This window comes from Capricornis sumatraensis, chromosome 22, assembly GCF_032405125.1.
Source record: "Capricornis sumatraensis isolate serow.1 chromosome 22, serow.2, whole genome shotgun sequence".
Classification (NCBI taxonomy): Eukaryota; Metazoa; Chordata; class Mammalia; order Artiodactyla; family Bovidae; genus Capricornis; species Capricornis sumatraensis.
In genome coordinates, this window is record NC_091090.1 from 2,677,989 (window position 1) to 2,684,799 (window position 6,811).

Genomic DNA, 6,811 nt, shown 5'->3' on the forward strand with positions numbered 1-6,811 from the left:
TCTCAAGAGGAGGCACTCTCAACAGGAAAGGCGAGAGGAACTCTATGGTCGTACCACCATTCCAAGAAGCCCCCAGATGTCTCAGTCCATTCCAGAGGAACCTCTTTGCCCTGCACTGGCTCATCTTTCATGCCGAGGATCGACTCACACCACGGTGGCAAGTGGGACAGCCCTGTGGGAAAGCCTCGAGGGAAAGCCTCGAGGGAAAAGCACAGATCCTTTGATCCACGCGAAGGTAAGCGTGACATTGCTGCTACAGCCTGGAAGAAAAGCGCTCGTGCATGCCCCCACTCGAAACGAGGCCTGACTCCAGTGGGGAGACTCCAGAAGTACCCAAAGATCCATGTCAGCCCCTGAGACGAATCCTCGGTTCCGGCCCTGACTCCAAACAAGGTTTTTGGCCCCTTTATCGACAGGAGAGGAATCCTGAGAGGCCCCCTAGCAACTAGCATGGGGACTGGCTTTTCCTGAGGCCACCAGGGCGGTTCCCTGAGGTCCCCGTCGTAACTCGAGAACACCTGCCGCAACTCGAGAAAATCCAGGATGTTCTCCCTTCCAGGCGAGATGAGGCCTATTTCCAATGAGGCGTCTGGAGACTAATGACACCTAACCTCTGGAACTTCGAAAGGGTCTTTCACACCCTTGCTGCAACACAAGAAGTTCACCGCCATACCCGTCTCCACTCGAGAGGAAGCACGATGGTCCCGCCCACATCCAGAGGAGCCCCGTTTCCCCTCGTAGCTCGAGATGAGGGATCCTTTCCCTGCTTTTAACGGGAAAGAATTCCCGGCATTCCCGTCGCATCTCAAGAGGAGGCACTCTCAACAGGAAAGGTGAGAAGAACTCCATGGTCGTACCACCATTCCAAGAGTCCCCCAGATGTCTCAGTCCATTCCAGAGGAACCTCTTTGCCCTGCACTGGCTCATCTTTCACGCCGAGGATCGACTCACACCACGGCGGCACGTGGGACAACCCTGTGGGAAAGCCTCGAGGGAAAGCCTCGAGGGAAAACCACAGATCCTTTGATCCACGCGACGGGAAGTGTGACATTGCTGCTACAGCCTGGAAGGAAAGCGCACGTGCATGCCCCCACTCGAAACGAGGCCTGACTCCCCTGGGGAGACTCCAGAAGTACCCAAAGATCCATGTCAGCTCCTGAGAGGAATCCTCGGTTCCGGCCCTGACTCCACACAAGGTTTTTGGCCCCGGTATCGACGGGAGAGGAATCCCGAGAGGCCCCCTAGCAACTCGCATGGGGACTGGCCTCTCCTGAGGCCACCAGGGCGGGTCCCTGAGGTCCCCGTCGTAACTCGAGAACACCTGCCGCAACTCGAGATAATCCAGGAAGTTCTCCCTTCCAGGCGAGATAAGGCCTATTTCCGATGAGGCGTCTGGAGACTAATGACACCTAACCTCTGGAACTTCGAAAGGGTCTTTCACACCCTTGCTGCTACTCAAGAAGTTCACCGCCATACCCGTCTCCACTCGAGAGGAAGCACGATGGTCCCGCCCACATCCAGAGGAGCCCCGTTTCCCCCTCGTAGCTCGAGATGAGGGATCCTTTCCCTGCTTTCAACGGGAAAGAATTCCCGGCGTTCCCGTCGCATCTCAAGAGGAGGCACTCTCAACAGGAAAGGCGAGAGGAACTCCATGGTCGTACCACCATTCCAAGAGTCCCCCAGATGTCTCAGTCCATTCCAGAGGAACCTCTTTGCCCTGCACTGGCTCATCTTTCACGCCGAGGATCGACTCACACCACGGTGGCACGTGGGACAGCCCTGTGGGAAAGCCTCGAGGGAAAACCACAGATCCTTTGATCCACGCGACGGGAAGCGTGACATTGCTGCTACAGCCTGGAAGGAAAGCGCACGTGCATGCCCCCACTCGAGACGAGGCCTGACTCCCCTGGGGAGACTCCAGAAATACCCAAAGTTCCATGTCACCCCTGAGAGGAAACCTCGGTTCCGACCCTGACTCCACACAAGGTTTTTGGCCCCGGTATCGACGGGAGAGGAATCCTGAGAGGCCCCCTAGCAACTCGCATGGGGACTGGCCTTTCCTGAGGCCACCATGGCGGGTCCCTGAGATCCCCGTCGTAACTCGAGAACACCTGCCGCAACTCGAGAAAATCCAGGAAGTTCTCCCTTCCAGGCGAGATGAGGCCTATTTCCGATGATGCGTCTGGAGACTAATGACACCTAACCTCTGGAACTTCGAAAGGGTCTTTCACACCCTTGCTGCAACTCAAGAAGTTCACCGCCATACCCGTCTCCACTCGAGAGGAAGCACGATGGTCCCGCCCACATCCAGAGGAGCCCCGTTTCACATTCGTAGCTCGAGATGAGGGATCCTTTCCCTGCTTTCAACGGGAAAGAATTCCCGGCGTTCCCGTCGCATCTCAAGAGGAGGCACTCTCAACAGGAAAGGCGAGAGGAACTCCATGGTCGTACCACCATTCCAAGAGTCCCCCAGATGTCTCAGTCCATTCGAGAGGAAGCTCTTTGCCCTGCACTGGCTCAGCTTTCACGCCGAGGATCGACTCACACCACGGTGGCACGTGGGACAGCCCTGTGGGAAAGCCTCGACGGAAAGCCTCGAGGGAAAACCACAGATCCTTTGATCCACGCGACGGGAAGCGTGACATTGCTGCTTCAGCCTGGAGGGAAAGCGCACGTGCATGCCCCCACTCGAGACGAGGCCTGACTCCCCTGGGGAGACTCCAGAAGTACCCAAAGATCCATGTCAGCCCCTGAGAGGAATCCTCGTTTCCGGCCCTGACTCCACACAAGGATTTGGCCCGGGTATCGACGGGAGAGAAATCCCGAGAGGCCCCCTAGCAACTCGCTTGGGGACTGGCCTCTCCTGAGGCCACCAGGGCGGGTCCCTGAGGTCCCCTTCGTAACTCGAGATCACCTGCCGCAACTCGAGAAAACCCAGGAAGTTCTCCCTTCCAGGCGAGATGAGGCCTATTTCCGATGAGGCGTCTAGAGACTAATGACACCTAAACTATGGAACTTCGAAAGGGTCTTTCACACCCTTGCTGCAACTCAAGTAGTTCACCGCCATACCCGTCTCCACTCGAGAGGAAGCACGATGGTCCCGCCCACATCCAGAGGAGCCCCGTTTCCCCCTCGTAGCTCGAGATGAGGGATCCTTTCCGTGCTTTCAACGGGAAAGAATTCCCGGCGTTCCCGTCGCATCTCAAGAGGAGGCACTCTCAACAGGAAAGGCGAGAGGAACTCCATGGTCGTACCACCATTCCAAGACTCCCCCAGATGTCTCAGTCCATTCCAGAGGAAACTCTTTGCCCTGCACTGGCTCATCTTTCACGCCGAGGATCGACTCACAACACGGTGGCACGTGGGACAGCCCTGTGGGAAAGCCTCGAGGGAAAGCCTCGAGGGAAAGCCACAGATCCTTTGATAAATGAGACGGGAATCGTGACATTGCTGCTACAGCCTGGAAGGAAAGCGCACGTGCATGCCCCCACTCGAGACGAGGCCTGACTCCCGTGGGGAGACTCCAGAAGTACCCAAAGATCCATGTCAGCCCCTGAGAGGAATCCTCGGTCCCGGCCCTGACTCCACACAAGGTTTTTGGCCCCGGTATCGACGGGAGAGGAATCCCGAGAGGCCCCCTAGCAACTCGCATGGGGACTGGCCTCTCCTGAGGCCACCAGGGCGGGTCCCTGAGGTCCCCATCGTAACTCGAGAACACCTGCCGCAACTCGAGAAAATCCAGGAAGTTCTCCCTTCCAGGCGAGATGAGGCCTATTTCCGATGAGGCGTCTGGAGACTAATGACACCTAAACTCTGGAACTTCGAAAGGGTCTTTCACACCCTTGCTGCAACTCAAGAAGTTCACCGCCATACCCGTCTCCACTCGAGAGGAAGCACGATGGTCCCGCCCACATCCAGAGGAGCCCCGTTTCCCCCTCGTAGCTCGAGATGAGGGATCCTTTCCCTGCCTTCAACGGGAAATAATTCCCAGCGTTCCCGTCGCATCTCAAGAGGAGGCACTCTCAACAGGAAAGGCGAGAGGAACTCCATGGTCGTACCACCATTCCAAGAGTCCCCCAGATGTCTCAGTCCATTCCAGAGCAACCTTTTGCCCTGCACTGGCTCATCTTTCACGCCGAGGATCGACTCACGCCACGGTGGCACGTGGGACAGCCCTGTGGGAAAGCCTCGAATGAAAGCCTCGAGGGAAAACCACAGATCCTTTGATCCACGCGACGGGAAGCGTGACATTGCTGCTACAGCCTGGAAGGAAAGCGCACGTGCATGCCCCCACTCGAGACGAGGCCTGACTCCCCTTTGGAGACTCCAGAAGTACCCAAAGATACATGTCACCCCTGAGAGGAATCCTCGGTTCCGGCCCTGACTCCACACAAGGTTTTTGTCCCCGGTATCGACGGGAGAGGAATCCCGAGAGGCCCCCTATCAACTCGCATGGGGACTGGCCTCTCCTGAGGCAACCAGGGCGGGTCCCTGAGGTCCCCGTCGTAACTCGAGAACACCTGCCGCAACTCGAGAAAATTCAGGAAGTTCTCCCTTGCAGGCGAGATGAGGCCTATTTCCGATGAGGCGTCTGGAGACTAATGACACCTAACCTCTGGAACTTCGAAAGGGTCTTTCACACCCTTGCTGCAACTCAAGAAGTTCACCGCCATACCCGTCTCCACTCGAGAGGAAGCACGATCGTCCCGCCCACATCCAGAGGAGCCCCGTTTCCCCCTCGTAGCTCGAGATGAGGGATCCTTTCCCTGCTTTCAACGGGAAAGAATTCCCGGCGTTCCTGTCGCATCTCAAGAAGAGGCACTCTCAACAGGAAAGGCGAGAGGAACTCCATGGTCGTACCACCATTCCTAGAGTCCCCTAGATGTCTCAGTCCATTCCAGAGGAACCTCTTTGACCTGCACTGGCTCATCTTTCACGCCGAGGATCGATTCACACCACGGTGGCACGTGGGACAGCCCTGTGGGAAAGCCTCGAGGGAAAGACTCGAGGGAAAGCCACAGACCCTTTGATAAATGCGACGGGAATCGTGACATTGCTGCTACAGCCTGGAAGGAAAGCGCACGTGCATGCCCCCACTCGAGACGAGGCCTGACTCCCCTGGGGAGACTCCAGAAGTACCCAAACATCCATGTCAGCCCCTGAGAGGAATCCTCGGTTCCGGCCCTGACTCCACACAAGGTTTTTGGCCCCGGTATCGACGGGAGAGGAATCCCGAGGGGCCCCCTAGCAACTAGCATGGGGACTGGCCTCTCCTGAGGCCACCAGGGCGGGTCCCTGAGGTCCCCGTCGTAACTCGAGAACACCTGCCGCAACTCGAGAAAATCCAGGAAGTTCTCCCTTCCAGGCGAGATGAGGCCTATTTCCGATGAGGCGTCTGGAGACTAATGACACCTAACCTCTGGAACTTCGAAAGGGTCTTTCACACCCTTGCTGCAACTCAAGAAGTTCACCGCCATACCCGTCTCCACTCGAGAGGAAGCACGATGGTCCCGCCCACATCCAGAGGAGCCCCGTTTCCCCCTCGGAGTTCGAGATGAGGGATCCTTTCCCTGCTTTCAACGGAAAAGAATTCCTGGCGTTCCCGTCGAATGTCAAGAGGAGGCACTCTCAACAGGAAAGTCGAGAGGAACACCATGGTCGTACCACCATTCCAAGAGTCCCCCAGATGTCTCAGTCCATTCCAGAGGAACCTCTTTGCCCTGCACTGGCTCATCTTTCACGCCGAGGATCGACTCACACCACGGTGGCACGTTGGACAGCCCTGTGGGAAAGCCTCGAGGGAACGCCTCGAGGGAAAACCACAGATCCTTTGATCCACGCGACGGGAAGCGTGACATTGCTGCTACAGCCTGTAAGGAAAGCGCACGTGCAGGCCCCCACTCGAGACGAGGCCTGACTCCCCTGGGGAGACTCCTGAAGTACCCAAAGATCCATGTCAGCCATTGAGAGGTATTCTCGGTTCTGGCCCTGACTCCACACAAGGTTTTTGGCCCCAGTATCGACGGGAGAGTAATCCCGAGAGGCCTCCCAGCAACTCGCATGGGGACTGGCCTCTCCTGAGGCCATCAGGGCGGGTCCCTGAGGTCCCCGTCGTAACTCGAGAACACCTGCCGCAACTCGAGAAAATCCAGGAGGTTCTCCCTTCCAGGCGAGATGAGGCTTATTTCTGATGAGGCGTCTGGAGACTAATGACACCTAACCTCTGGAACTTCGAAAGGGTCTTTCACACCCTTGCTGCAACTCAAGAAGTTCACCGCCATACCCGTCTCCACTCGAGAGGAAGCACGATGGTCCCGCCCACATCCAGAGGAGCCTCGTTTCCCCCTCGTAGCTCGAGATGAGGGATCCTTTCACTGCTTTCAAAGCAAAGAATTCCCGGCGTTCCTGACGCATCTCAAGAGGTGGCACTCTAAACAGGAAAGGCGAGAGGAACTCCATGGTCGTACCACCATTCCAAGAGTCCCCCAGATGTCTCAGTCCATTCCAGAGGAACCTCTTTGCCCTGCACTGGCTCATCTTTCACGCCGAGGATCGACTCACACTACGGTGGCACGTGGGACAGCTCTGTGGGAAAGCCTCGATGGAAAATCACAGATCCTTTGATCCACGCGACGGGAAGCGTGACATTGCTGCTACAGCCTGGAAGGAAAGCGCACGTGCATGCCCCCACTCGAGACGAGGCCTGACTCCCCTGGGGAGACTCCAGAAGTACCCAAAGATACATGTCAGCCCCTGAGAGGAATCCTCGGTTCCGGCCCTGACTCTACACAAGGTTTTTGGCCCCGGTATC